Source organism: Notamacropus eugenii, chromosome 2 (assembly GCF_028372415.1).
Source record: "Notamacropus eugenii isolate mMacEug1 chromosome 2, mMacEug1.pri_v2, whole genome shotgun sequence".
NCBI lineage: Eukaryota > Metazoa > Chordata > Mammalia > Diprotodontia > Macropodidae > Notamacropus > Notamacropus eugenii.
The window spans coordinates 354,552,232-354,565,622 of NC_092873.1; the positions used below are offsets into that span (position 1 = coordinate 354,552,232).

At 42.2% G+C, this 13,391-nt stretch overlaps 1 pseudogene; it reads right to left on the reverse strand.

Moving 5' to 3' along the window:
- Positions 1 to 519: 519 nt before the first annotated feature.
- The window catches only part of LOC140523054 (peptidyl-prolyl cis-trans isomerase FKBP11 pseudogene), a 40,349-nt pseudogene continuing 27,477 nt past the window's right edge, over positions 520 to 13,391 (reverse strand).

A 13,391-nucleotide genomic window follows, 5' to 3' on the forward strand; every position in this document is an offset into this window, starting at 1 on the left:
TTGTTTTGAATGAGGGAGGGCTGTGCAAGGTCACCAACCTCACTTCTCCTCCAGAGCCATCTGAATCCAGTGACCAGATATTCATCAGGATGACTGGAGCTGACCCAGGCATGGGGGTATAGCTCAGTAGTAGAACATTTGACTGCAGATCAAGAAGTTCCTGGTTCAAATCCGTGTGTTCCCTATCACCATGCATCCTCTAAGTGCTATCACCAGATAAATCATTCTTTGGCTTAGATTCAGCAGTGGCCACCCCATGGGATGTATCCTTGTATCCTGGAATCTGAGATCTCCCTAGTCCCTCCTCTCCACCAATTCCCTGTGCAATTGAATTTGTTTTTGGTTTTTTTCAAGGAAAAGAAGTTTCCTTTTCCTTCCTTCCTCCCTTCCTTTTTTTCTTTCATTCTTTCTTTCCTTCTCTTCCTTCCTCCCTCCCTTCCTTTCTCTCTCTTTCTCTCTTCCTTCTTTCCTTATTCTTTCTTTCCCCCCCCCCCCTTTTTCTTCTTTTCTTTAAGCTTTTCATTGGAAAGAATGGGTTCTGGCTTTGCTGCACCACAAGTAACCAAGGAGACCCAGCTGGGCTGGTATCATGCCCATACCCATAAGATGATTTTCACCAGCTTTTGCCAACGGCTGAGTTGTATCAGCACAATCAATTCTACGTCAAACTGCAGTCCTGCATCTCTTGGGATAGAAGGGGTGGGCTGAGGGTAGAGGGAGAGAGAGAATCCGTGTTTTCCATAGGCTAAGTAAGGAGCACTGATTGTCCTTCCCTCTCTCTCCCACACATATCCAGCAGGCTCTCCTCCAGGCCTGAGATGACCTGCTTTTGCCCACGCTTTCTAACTAAGGGGTCTCTGATAATCCAGAGAGGTGTCAACTACTTGTCAGTCTTCAAGGCTGCTCATGTAGTCAAGGTGAAGCTTATCTCCAGAAGCAGTGGGTTCAGGGCAGGTCTCAGGGAACTTACCAGGGTCTTCAGATGGAGGGTCCAGTTGGAACATTTGGTCTCATCTCCAGGCTCCACTAGGCTCTCTGATCTGCCAAGCCACAACAGTAGCAGCTAGTGGAGGTCATGAGTGATGTGAAGGCAGGGCTAGACATGGGGCATGACATGGGCATGGGCACCAGGGCAGGTAACAGTGAAAAGCAGAATTTTCTTTCTGAATTTATTTTTAAAAGTTGATCTAGGTGTGTTTTGCTTGCTGCTTCCCAAGGTACATTTTTCAGTGCTTGTCTCAGACACCAGAATAGCTAATTATGACTTGGAGTATAATAAATGGTTTCTAATTTGAATGTGACTAGTATTCAAGTCTCAGCTACATTCTGAACAAATTAAGTTAAAGAGTACAGGGAAACAAATCCCAAACTGTCAAGCCTAGGAAAGGAAACATATTGCTAGAGGAAGTTGTGCAACCTCCTTTAGTAGTGTTACTCAAGAACAAGACTAGTGTATCCTTTGGCACGAATTAATGAACACAGGTAGCATTACCACCCAAATGGCCCTTGCATGAAGCAGGGAACATTCCACTGGAGATACGTTTATTTTGCAAATGACAAAGGACTAGGGAGTTTTTGTTGAAGTTTTCATTTGGGACCACAGAATTTAAATTTATTCCCTTGTCAAAGGACAATGGAACTTGTACAGTCAAAAACAAACCAACTCAAAAAGTAAAAAACAAAAACTGGAGAAACCACTAGAGGTCTCTTACAAGTCAAGAGAATCCTGTAGTTTAAGAGAATGTGTCTTTTGAGCTAAAACTGCAAAAACAACTTTTATAACTGGAACCATTTTCAAGTATCTGAGATGGCTTTGGCGATATCTAATGTCTGATCAATGCAATGAGCAGTCTTGACTCCAGAGAACAAGTCAACTGCCTCTTCACAGAGAGGTGGCAGACTATAGGCATAGGATGGGGCACACTTGCCCCATGTACAATATGTGGATGTTAACTTACCTGTATTTTGTTATGAGGGAGAAATCTATGGTGGTGGGGAGGTGAGGTGGGGAGGTTAGAGATTAGGAAGTGATAGCAAGATTTTAAAAAGCATAAATAAAACATTTTAAAAATAGCTTGGGAATGTTTACCCCTTTCCTATGACCTGTCATTTTCTATAAATTAAGCCAACCTTCATCTCAGGTGTGTATATACAACAGAATTTTAGCATGTAGTATACAGATGACACTAGGGTTTGCTATATCAGATAATGGCAAGTTAGCTTGAGAGAGAGCTTTTATAGACAGCTGAGGCCTCCCGGTGGCTATAAGGCTTTTGAGAGTGTTTCCTTGCCTTGTTTTCTCCGATATTTTTAAATATAGTTTTGAAATCCTCCTACAAATCTTATTGCTTATTTTTATCCCTAGCATTTCTGGTAAATAGAGCAGTTTCATGATTCTCAATGGAATGAGTACTCTGATCATATTGGACTATTAGACCACAGGTTCTATTTTTTTTTTTATTTTATATTTTATTTTTTCCCCAATTACATGTTAAAACAATTTTTAAAACTTTTAAAAAAAGTTTTGAGTTCCAAATTCTATCACTCTCTCCCTCCTCCCTGAGACAGTGAGCAATCTGATATAGTTTATTCACGTGCAATCATGTAAAACATTTTCATATTAGTCATTTTGTAGAAGAACTGAATAAAAAAGAAAGAAGGAAGGAAAGACAGAAAGGAAGGAAAGAAAGAAGGAAGAAAGAAAAAGAAAAAACAGTGTGCTTCAGTCTATATTCAGAGAGTATCAGTTTTTTCTCTGGAGGTGGATAGTGTGTTTCATCATGAGTCCTTTGGAATTAATTGTCTTGAATCACTGTTGCTGAGAAGAGCTAAGTCAGTCACAATTCCTCATTGTATACTAGTGCTGTTACTGCATACAACATTCCCCTGGTTCTGCTCATTTCACTCAGCATCAGTTCGTGTAGGTTTTTCCAGGTTTTTCTGAAGTTATCCTGCTTGTCATTTCTCATAGCACAATAATATTCCATCACAATCATGTACCGCAGCTTGTTTAGTCATCCCTCCCTTGATGGGTGTCCCCTCAATGTGTGATTCTTAGTTGGCCGCACTCTTTAATGCTCTTTTGGGCAGCTAGGTGGCACAATGGATAGAGAGCTGGATTTGGAGTCAGGAAGACTAGAATTCAAATCTAACCTTCAACATTTCTCTTCTGATTGCCTCCATTTCCTCATCTGTAAAATGGGGACAATAATAGCACCTCTCTCCCAGAGTTGTTGTGAAGATCAAATGAGATGAGAGAGTATGGCAGACCTTGAAGCAATATGTAAATGCTAGCTATTATGATCGTTTAGCACACCTGCTTTTGAAATAAGATGAACTCATTTGAAACATCTTATTCTCTACCTTGAATTTCATTCAACACCATATTTTCTTTGCATGCAATATTTGACATTAGAAAGCATCAAGAAATAAAACACTCAACAAATAGTTCTGTAATGTCCTCTCTCCTCTTTGCCTATTAAAATTCTGACGATCAGAATCAGCTTAAATTTGTCTCTTCTGTAAAAGGTTCCTTGACTACTCCAGCTGAAGCCCATCTTTCCCTACACTGAACAGTGGTATGTATTGTCAGTACTACTCAGTTGGCATTTGTTATGTACTGCCTTGGATTTTTTTTTTTAAGTGGAGAGGTCAAATTTCCCCAGTCAGCTCGTAAGGGCAAATGAGAATTCCTGTACTTCTTTGTCTTTTCTAAAAGCATCTACCATAGTGCCTTGCACAACACAGGCCTTCAGCGAATATTTTGGGACTGAGTGATTTTTCAAGGATCTAGGATTCAGTAGAGTTGGTTTACCCTTCACCCATATTGCTAACTTTCCAATCCTTGGCGGATGGGCTATATGAGTCACTTAATTTAGGCAGGCTAGTCCTTGGAGAACAGAGACTCACAGTTTAGTATGGAACCTCTTTTCAAAACTTTTCCAACTAGATAGGATCTCACAGAGCTTGTGGTTCAATGAGCATAGTCTTGAGAAGCCAGAGTTGCCTTCCCACCACAATGAGGTGCTAGTGTAGGTTTTCGGTGGTTTGGTTGATACTTCGGTTCTTATGCAGACATCCCTAGCATGAAGATGGGACTCACTTGGATCTCAGGGGTGTCATGTCTCCAGCAACTCCAAGTACATTTTTCTTCAGTAGGAGTTCAACCCTTATCATAATGTTATAAGGCTGGAGGCCAATTCAGGTCCCTGGGATGAAAGATGAAACTCAGCTTAAAGAGGAAGAGAGTTATACCAATTGCTTATGGACTACTGTGGTTCCTTTATGTTACTTATCTGATATCTGTTGTTATTTTAAAGTTTTCAGAGAAAGTAGGAATCCTTTTACTCACATCTGTGGAGATCTGGTCTATATGTTGAGGTTCCCAGAGGAAACTCCAAGTATAGGCAAAGAAATATGAATAAAAGGGTCAAACTACAAGATTAAACCAGGAGCTTTGGCCATGGTACACTTTAGTAAGAATCAGTCAATCAATCAACAAAGTATTTATTGTTTACTTTCTTATGTGTCAGGTACTGTAGTAAGCACTAGGGAGACAAACAGAGGCAAAAATAGCCCAAAAGTTGTTAAATGAGATATGCAAATAATTACATACATACAATATAGATACAATGTTATTGGAAGGTAATTTCAGAGACAAGGAACTAGCAATGTATGGGGGTGGAGGGTGGGGAGGAGCTGGGGAAAGGACTAGGAAAGGCTGCTTGCAGAAGGTGGGACTGGAACTGGATCTTAAAGGAAGCCAGAGGAACCAGGATATAAGGAGGAAGAGCATTCTAGCCATAGAGAGGGGGGAGGTGGGGAGAGGGACAGTCAGTGAAAAGACAGGAGATAGAATATGGTGTCTGAAAAACAGGAAGAATGCTAGTGACTCTGGATCACAGAGTATATAGAAGAGACTAAAGTAAAAAGATATTATAAGGGGCCTGCTGGGAAAGGCTTTAACTGCCAATGTGTTTTATATTTGATCGTGGAGGTAATAGGGAGCCACTGGAGTTAACTGAGTAGAGTGGTCACATGCTCAGATCTTTTGCGTAGGAAAATCACTTAGTAGCTGTCTGGGGATGACTTGGAGTGTGGGGAGAGTTGAGGCAGAGAGACTAATAAGAAATCTACTGTAATAGATCAGGAGAGAAGAAATAAAGGCCCATATTATGGTGGTATTCCATATTATGGAAGTAGTTGAGAGTTCTTTCTTTGCAATCGGGGTGAACTAATTTGTCCAGGGCCACACAACTAGTAAGTGTCTGAAGCCAGATTTGAACCCTGGTCCAGGGCAAGGGTGTTCCATCTGTTGCACCACCTAACTACCCCTCAGAAGTTAATATTTGATATGTGATTCATTTAGTGTAGAGGCTTCTTCCACTGATACCACAATCCGCTGATAGTTTTTTTGGGGGGCATTGCTGTGGCTAAAAATTTACCCTGGCGTGGCCAGTCTGTTCATAGATCCCTTTAATAGACATCTCTTTAATAGAATTCTTTAATTTGCAAAGATTTAAAGACTGAGCCAGGATTTTAAGTCTTTCCAGTTGGGCAAGGCCTTCAGGGATTACATTGGTTTTAATGAGTGATACACCCTGGAAAACAGTCCCTCCTCCTCATGCCCTTAGTACAGAATGGGCTTCTCAGTAAATTGGAAACCTGAACTGTAGAAACTAAACTGGAGGCTTCCATGGCAGCAAGTGAAATCACAGGGTGTGGTCTTCTGGCCCTGATGAGAATATCTGTATGATTAAAGCAAGGCCATTTTCCCTGGGTTTCCCACATGAGATGGTAGCTGTTAGCATGGGTAGCCTAGAAGGGTGGATCATTCCTCAAAGCAGACTGATTTAATTTTCAGCCTACAGCAATTCCTTATTGCCTGATGGGCTAAGTACAAGCCCCTGAATCAGAGGGCCTTCATAATCCAACTCCAACTTGACTCTCCCATCTTACCCTACTCTATTCCTAGTTCTCAAGACTGAGAGGTAGGAAGGACCCTAGAGGTCATCCAATCCAACCCCCTCATTTTACAGGTAAGGAAACTGAGGCCCAGAGATATTAAGTGGCTTCTCCGAGGGTTACACCTCTGAGCTGAGCTGGGAATTGGACCCAAGTCTACCTGATGCCACCTCTAACACACTCCACCACACCAGCTGTCTCTATGTCCCTTTGCACATTCTATTTTCTGGCCACACTGAGCTACTTTGTATTCTGATTTTGCACTACTGTCTTCTGCCCCTGTGCTCTGGTTCATATTGTTCTTCATAACTGAAGTAAATTTCTTCTTACTTCTGTCTGTCAAAAGTTTCCCTTCCTATCAAGACCTAGTGTGAATTTAGGGCCAACTCTTCTGTGTAGCCTTCTCAGATGCTTCTGTGGTTGTTCAGTCACTTTTCAGTTGTGGCTGACGCTTTGTGATCCCATTTGGGTTTTCTTGGCAAAGATACTGGAGCAGTTTTGCTGTTTCCTTCTCTGGTTCATTTTACAAATGAGGAAACTGAGGCAAACAGGGTTAAGTGACTTGCCCAGGGTCACACAGTTAGTGGTTTGCCATTTCCTTCTCCAGTTTTTTTTTTTTTAATACAGATGAGGAAATTGACCAGGGTGACACAGCTGGGAAATGTTTGAGGCTGGATTTGAACTCAGGAAGATTACTCTTCCTGACTCCAAGCCGGGCATTCCATTAGCTATGCCATACACTCCCTATACATATATTTACTTGTCTAAAAAAGCATATATGTGTGTTGCTGTACTAATTGCCAACCTCATTTCAAAACATATAAAAATGGAGAAACCTTAAAAAGAATAAGCTAAGTATGAAATAATATATAATACTGAATATATGTTCAGTAGGGAGCCCTTAGAATTTGCTGAGTAAGGGAGTGACATGATTGGCCTCAAAGCGCTTTGGCCGCTGTTTTTGGGAGGGATGGGAGAGGCAAGAGAGTTGAGGAAGAGGTGACAATTAAGAGGTTGTTGCCAGTAGTCCAGGAGAGAGTGGATGAGGACCTGGAGGAAAGTCTGTGGGTATAGAGAAGGGGATAGAAGCAGAAGGTGTTGTGGAGGTAGAAAGGACAAGATGTCTGGCAGTTAGCTGGATATGTGGGAGCTGAAGAAAACACTAATGGTGGGAAACAGGGTGACTGAAAGGATGATGGTGCTCTGGAAAGGAACAGGGACATGAAAAAAGAGGGATGAATTTGGGGGAAAGATAATATGGTGAATTCTTCATCTGCCATACCTGTTCATTTTGTGTGATTCTCTCTGCCCTATCCCAAAGGAAAAGGGAGGCAGAGACAACAGGGCTCCTATTGGCTGGTCATTGCCTGGAGCGAATGGCAGCCAGGGAGTGATCTGGGGGCAGGGAATGGGTATGCCCCAAGGGTACCTATGCACCTGACAGTGTGGGGGACCCCTATCAATTAAGTTATAACTGATCAGACTTGGTAAGCCCTGGATCAGAAAGGGGGAGGTTTGGAGCTTGCATAATGGAGGAAGGGGATAGAATGCGGGAGTATTGGAGAATAAGGATAATTATGGTCATATTAGGGCAGTTAGGTGGCACAGATAGAGCAGCAGGCCGGGAGTCAGGAAGAGTCATCTTCCTGAGTTCAAATCTGGGCTCAGGCACTTAATAACTGTATGACCCTGGGCAAATCACTTCACTCTGCCTCAGTTTCCTCATCTATAAAATGAGCTGGAGAGGAAATGGCAAATCACTCTAATACTTTTGCCAAGAAAACCCCAAATGGGGTCAGGAAGAGTTGGATAAGCCTGAAAACAACTGGACAACAACAATGGTCATATTGAAGATAAGCCCCATGACTGGCCCAGGGTTACACAGCTAATAAACAGTGAAGATATCATATGAACCCAGCTCTTCTGACTTCAGATCCAGTACTCTTTTCACAAGGGTCATATGCTCACAATCTCTCAGTAGAGGATATAAATATTGGTCTCTAAATTTTTCTGCAGCTCTAAATTTGTGAATTTATGATCCTCTATCCTGTAATGCAAAATTAGAATAATGTAAAAGAGAGTTCAAAGCTCTGGGAGAGATCCTAAGAGGTAGACAACTGGCAATTAGTAGTGTGTTAAGAAGCATAGCTAAAAACTGAACTAAAGTCTGAACTACAGTTATCAAATGTGTCATCTATTCTTCCTTCCTTCCTTTCTTTCCTTTTTTCTTTTTCTTTCTTTCTTTCAATAAGCATTTATTTGAATTTTTGCAGGACACTTCATTTTGGTGTTAAAAATAAAGCAAAATGGGTGGGCCCAGAGAGAAGAATGGAAACCAAGAATTAGAAAGGGCCATTTTTAGAAAAACTTTATTTATTTAACTTTTAACATTCATTTTCACAAAATTTTGGGTTCCAAATTTTCTCCCCATTTGTCCTCTCCCCCCACCCCAAAACACCAAGCATTCTAATTTCCCCTATCACCAATCTGCCCTCTCTTCCATCATCCCTCCCTTCCCTTGTCCCCATCTTCTCTTTTGTCCTGTAGGGCCAGACAACTTTCTATACCCCTTTACCTGTATTTCTTATTTCCTAGTAGCAAGAACAGAACTCGACAGTTGTTCCTAAAACTTTGAGTTCCAACTTCTCTTCATCCTTCCCTCCCCACCCATTCCCTTTGGAAGACAAGCAACTCAATATAGGCCATATCTGTGTAGTTTTGCAAATGACTTCCATAATAGTTGTGTTGTATAAGACTAACTATATTTCCCTCCATCCTATCCTGCCCCCCATTGCTTCTATTCTCTCTTTTGATCCTGTCTCTCCCCAGGAGCGTTGACTTCAAATTGCTCCCTCCTCCCATTGCCCTCCCTTCCATCATCCTCCCCACCCTGCTTATCCCTTTCTCCTCCACTTTCCTGTATTGTAAGATAGGTTTTCATACCAAAATGAGTGTGCATTTTATTCCTTCCTTTAGTCGAATGTGATGAGAGCAAACTTCATGTTTTTCTCTCACCTCCCCTCTTTTTCCCTCCACTAAAAAGTCTTTTACTTGCCTCTTTTATGAGAGATAATTTGCCCCATTCCATTTCTCCCTTTTTCCTCCCAATATATTTCTCTCTCACAGCTTACTTCCATTTTTTAAAGATATGATCCCATCCTATTCAATTCACTCTGTGCTCTCTGTCTCTGCGTGTGTGTGTGTGTGTAATCCCACCCATTATCCAGATACTGAAAACTTTCAAGAGTTACAAATATTGTCTTTCCATGTAGGAATGTAAACAGTTCAACTTTAGTAAGTCCCTTATGACTTCTCTTTGCTGTTTACCTTTTCATGCTTCTCTTCATTCTTGTGTTTGAAAGTCAAATTTTCTTTTCAGCTCTGGTCTTTTCATCAAGAATGCTTGAAAGTCCTCTGTTTCATTGAAAGACCATTTTTTCCCCTGAAGTATTATACTCAGTTTTGCTGGGTAGGTGATTCTTGGTCTTAGTCCTAGTTCCTTTGACTTCTGGAATATCCTATTCCACGCCCTTCAAACCCTTAATGTAGAAGCTGCTAGATCTTGTGTTATCCTGATTGTATTTCCACAATACTTGAATTGTTTCTTTCTAGCTCCTTGCAATATTTTCTCCTTGACCAGGGAACTCTGGAATTTGGCTACAATGTTCCTAGGAGTTTCTCTTTTTGGATCTCTTTCAGGTGGTGATCAGTGGATTCTTTCAGTATTGATTTTGCCCCCTGGTTCTAGAATCTCAGGGCAGTTTTCCTTGATGATTTCATGAAAGGTGATGTCTAGGCTCTTTTTCTGATCATGGCTTTCAAGTAGGCCCATAATTTTTAAATTGTCTCTCCTGGATCTATTTTGCAGGTCAGTTGTTTTTCCAATGAGATATTTCACATTATCTTCCATTTTTTCATTCTTTTGGTTTTGTTTTGTGATTTATTGGTTTCTCATAAAGTCATTGGCCTCCATCTGTTCCATTCTAATTTTTGAAGACCTATTTTCTTCAGTGAGCTTTTGAACCTCCTTATCCATTTGGCTAATTCTGCTTTTGAAAGCATTCTTCTCCTCATTGGCTTTTTGAACCTCTTTTGCCAATTGAGTTAGCCTATTTTCTAAGCCTATTTTTCAGCCTATTTTTTTTATTTTCTTCAGCATTTTTTGGGGGTCTCCTTTAGCAAGGTGTTGACCTGCTTGTCATGCTTTTCTTTCATCTCTCTCATTTCTCTTCCCAGTTTTTCCTCCACCTCTCTCACTTGATTTTCAAAATCCTGTTTGAGCTTTTCCATGGCCTGAGCCCATTGAATATTTATTCTGCATGTTTGGGATACAGAAGCCTTGATTTCTATGTCTTTCCCTGATGGTAAGCATTGTTCTTCCTCATCAGAAAGGATGGAAGGAGATATCTGTTCACCAAGAAAGCAACCTTCTATGGTCTTATTATTTTCCCCCTCTTTTCTGGGCATTTTCCCAGCTAGTTACTTGACTTCTGAGTGTCCTCTCCACACCCACCATGCCTCCAGATCTGCCCAGCCAGCTCTTGGGGTCTGAGATTCAAATGCTGCTTCCCAGCCTCAGAGCTTTGGGTAGGGGCAGGGCTGCTATTCAGTGTGACATTAACTTCAGGTGCTCAGGTAGGGGCAGGGCTGCCTCACGAGGCTCAGTTCCCTCAGGGGGTTTATGTGGAGACCTTCAACAATGGATCCGAGCTCCTGCCTGCTTTGGGAGCCCCCTGTCTGCTGCTGCCTCCCGAGGGGGCCTGAGTTATGGGGACACCCCACTCCCCTCTCAGCGAGCTGAAAAGACCCTCTCACTGACCTTTGGCACCTACGGGTGGAGGGACCTGCTCGGCCGCTGGAGATTCTGTCCCTGAAGCCTGCTCGGATCTGCTCCTCTCAGTGCAGTGAGGGCCTAGGCAGGGCTGGGCTCTGCTCCCAAAAGGGCCATTTTTTGACCCCTGTCAGTGGATAGTTTCAATGTTCTAGGCTCTGATGTCATTGTATTGTAGGCTATGATAGAAAGGGAAAGACACAGAGCTGGGCAACTGATACAAACATAAAGGAGGTGTACATTTCTTAATTCTCTTCTCTCATCGTCCTCCCTATAGTAATTTCAACTCTCCTTTTACAGACAAATAGCATTTCATAGCATGTTCCAGAATAATGGGTACCATGCCTGGGAATACTTTCAGTCTCCAGCTGGCAAGTAACCCCCACCAGTTTCACAGAGAAGTATGTGTTATAATGGAGAAGAGTGAGATTACATGCAATTTATTAACATCTCAAATTCTTCTTCCTCTTTCTCCCCCCTTTTTCCTTTCCATTTTTGCTCCCTCTGCCCTCCTCTCCCTTTTTCCTTCCTCTTCTCTCTTTCTCTGTCCTTCTCTGTCTCTGTCCTTTCCTCTCCCTCTTTTTTCTCCCCTTTCCTCTCTCCCTCTCTTCTACTTTCTCTTTTCTTCCTTTCTCTTTCCTTTTCCTTCCCTCCTCTCCCTCTCTCCTCTCTCTTTTTCTCTTTGCCCATCTTTTCCCCTCCCTTTATTTCTTTCCCCTTTTCTCCTCCTTCACTATCTCTCCACTTTGCTTTCTTCCTTCTCTTCCCCATTCTCCCACATCTCTCTCTGTCCCTGTCTCTCTCTTCTCCTTCCCCTACCTCTTTATCTGGTTTTTATCTCCACTCCCTCCCCTCTGTAGCTGAGTGAGCCCATCAAACCGTCACTAGTGAGTCTCCTTTTCTGGGGCTTTTAAAAACAGTGTTCAGCTGTAAGCAGATGGGAACCTGTCAGAGCTGCATGGAGATAATTATCCTTTCAAATGGTGGGAGGCTCCTGGATGAATGGGAATTCAGGCACTTTCCTGCAGCTGCATCAGCAAAGCTTTGTAATCTAGTCAGTTCACACTAGGCATGCAAGACTCACCTGGCTCAGTACATGGACAGAAGACAGTCAATCTAGTTCTAAATGACTCGGAGACAATGCTGGTGTTTGCTAATTTGGATTGTCAGTGATTCTTCCTTCAAATTAGACAGGAACTCTTTTCAAAGTCTTTATTCCTCCTAGAAAAATACTGTAAACACTGATGCTATCCCCTTCCTCTGGGATGCCCTTCTCTCTCCCCCCTTACCAAACTTCATCCATTCTCCAAGGTCTAGCACAAGGTCCGACTTCTCACTCCCCTAATCCCTCAAGTACTCGTAGACTCTGCCCCTCTAAACCAATGATCTCCAAAGTGGGGCCAAAGGACATGCGATCAACTAGTCAGAGGACTGGAAGATGAGTCATATTGTACCCTCTGCTCAATGACCAATCATGAGGTTTGTCTCTAACACAACCACAACTACCTTTCTTTCTAGTTGTTGTTGAGTCATTTCAGTCATGCCCCATTCTTTATGACTCTATTTGGGGTTTTCTTGGCAAAAATGCCAGAGTGGTTTGCCATTTCCTTCTCCAACTCATTTTACAGATTAGGAAACTGAGGCAAATAGGGTTTAAAGGATTTGGCCAAGGTCACACAGCTAGGAAGTGTCTGAGGCTGGATTTGAACTCAGGTCTTCTTAACTCCAGGCCCAGTGCTGTATTCACTGCATCACCTAGCTGCCCACATTTCCAGATGCCCCTCCACTTCTACCTCTTCCCTTCCACTGTGTAAGCTATAAAATTTCTCCCTTCTGGGCCAGGTCTTTGATTGTCAGGGGAGTTATAACCTAATCTGTACTCCAAGTCCATACCATTAGCCATGCAGGTGCCATTGTGAAAATTCTACCCTTTCCAACATGCCCACTGGTTGTCCCCAAGATCACCTTATGGCTAAGATCCTCAGAAGGTAAACTGTTTTCTAGGGAAGTGATCTGTAAGAAAGAACCCACCTTCCCCCCTTTTCATTTTGGGTGAGACAGAGTGAATCACACAGGATGAAAAGGCGTGGACAGATGCAGGTCTCCTCATGGTCTTTTCTCCCTCAAACCCACCCCTTTTCTAATCCTTTTTCTTTTTTTCCAGCCTCCCACCACCCTTCCATTCACCTAGGCTCACAATCTCTGGTTTACCTTTTCCTTCTCACAGTCCCTCATCCCACATATCCAATCAGTCATTTCTACTGCCATAGCATCTCTTGTATCCCTTCTCTTTGCTACTCTCACAGCCACCACTTTACTACAGGCTCTTACCATCTCTAATCTGGACTACTGCAATAGCTTCCTAATTGTTCTTCCTGCCTCAAGTCTCTTTCCATACTCATCCATCTTCTTACAAAGCTGCCAAGTGATTTTCCTAATGTTCAGGTATGACAATATCACTCCTCTATTCAATGAGCTCACTATTGATTCAAAAATCAAATGTTATTCCATATTTAGTTCATGCTTTTAAAATATCTTGTTTTGCATAATGTGAATAATTAACGATACAGTAATATGTGTGAATATGTAATGTGCA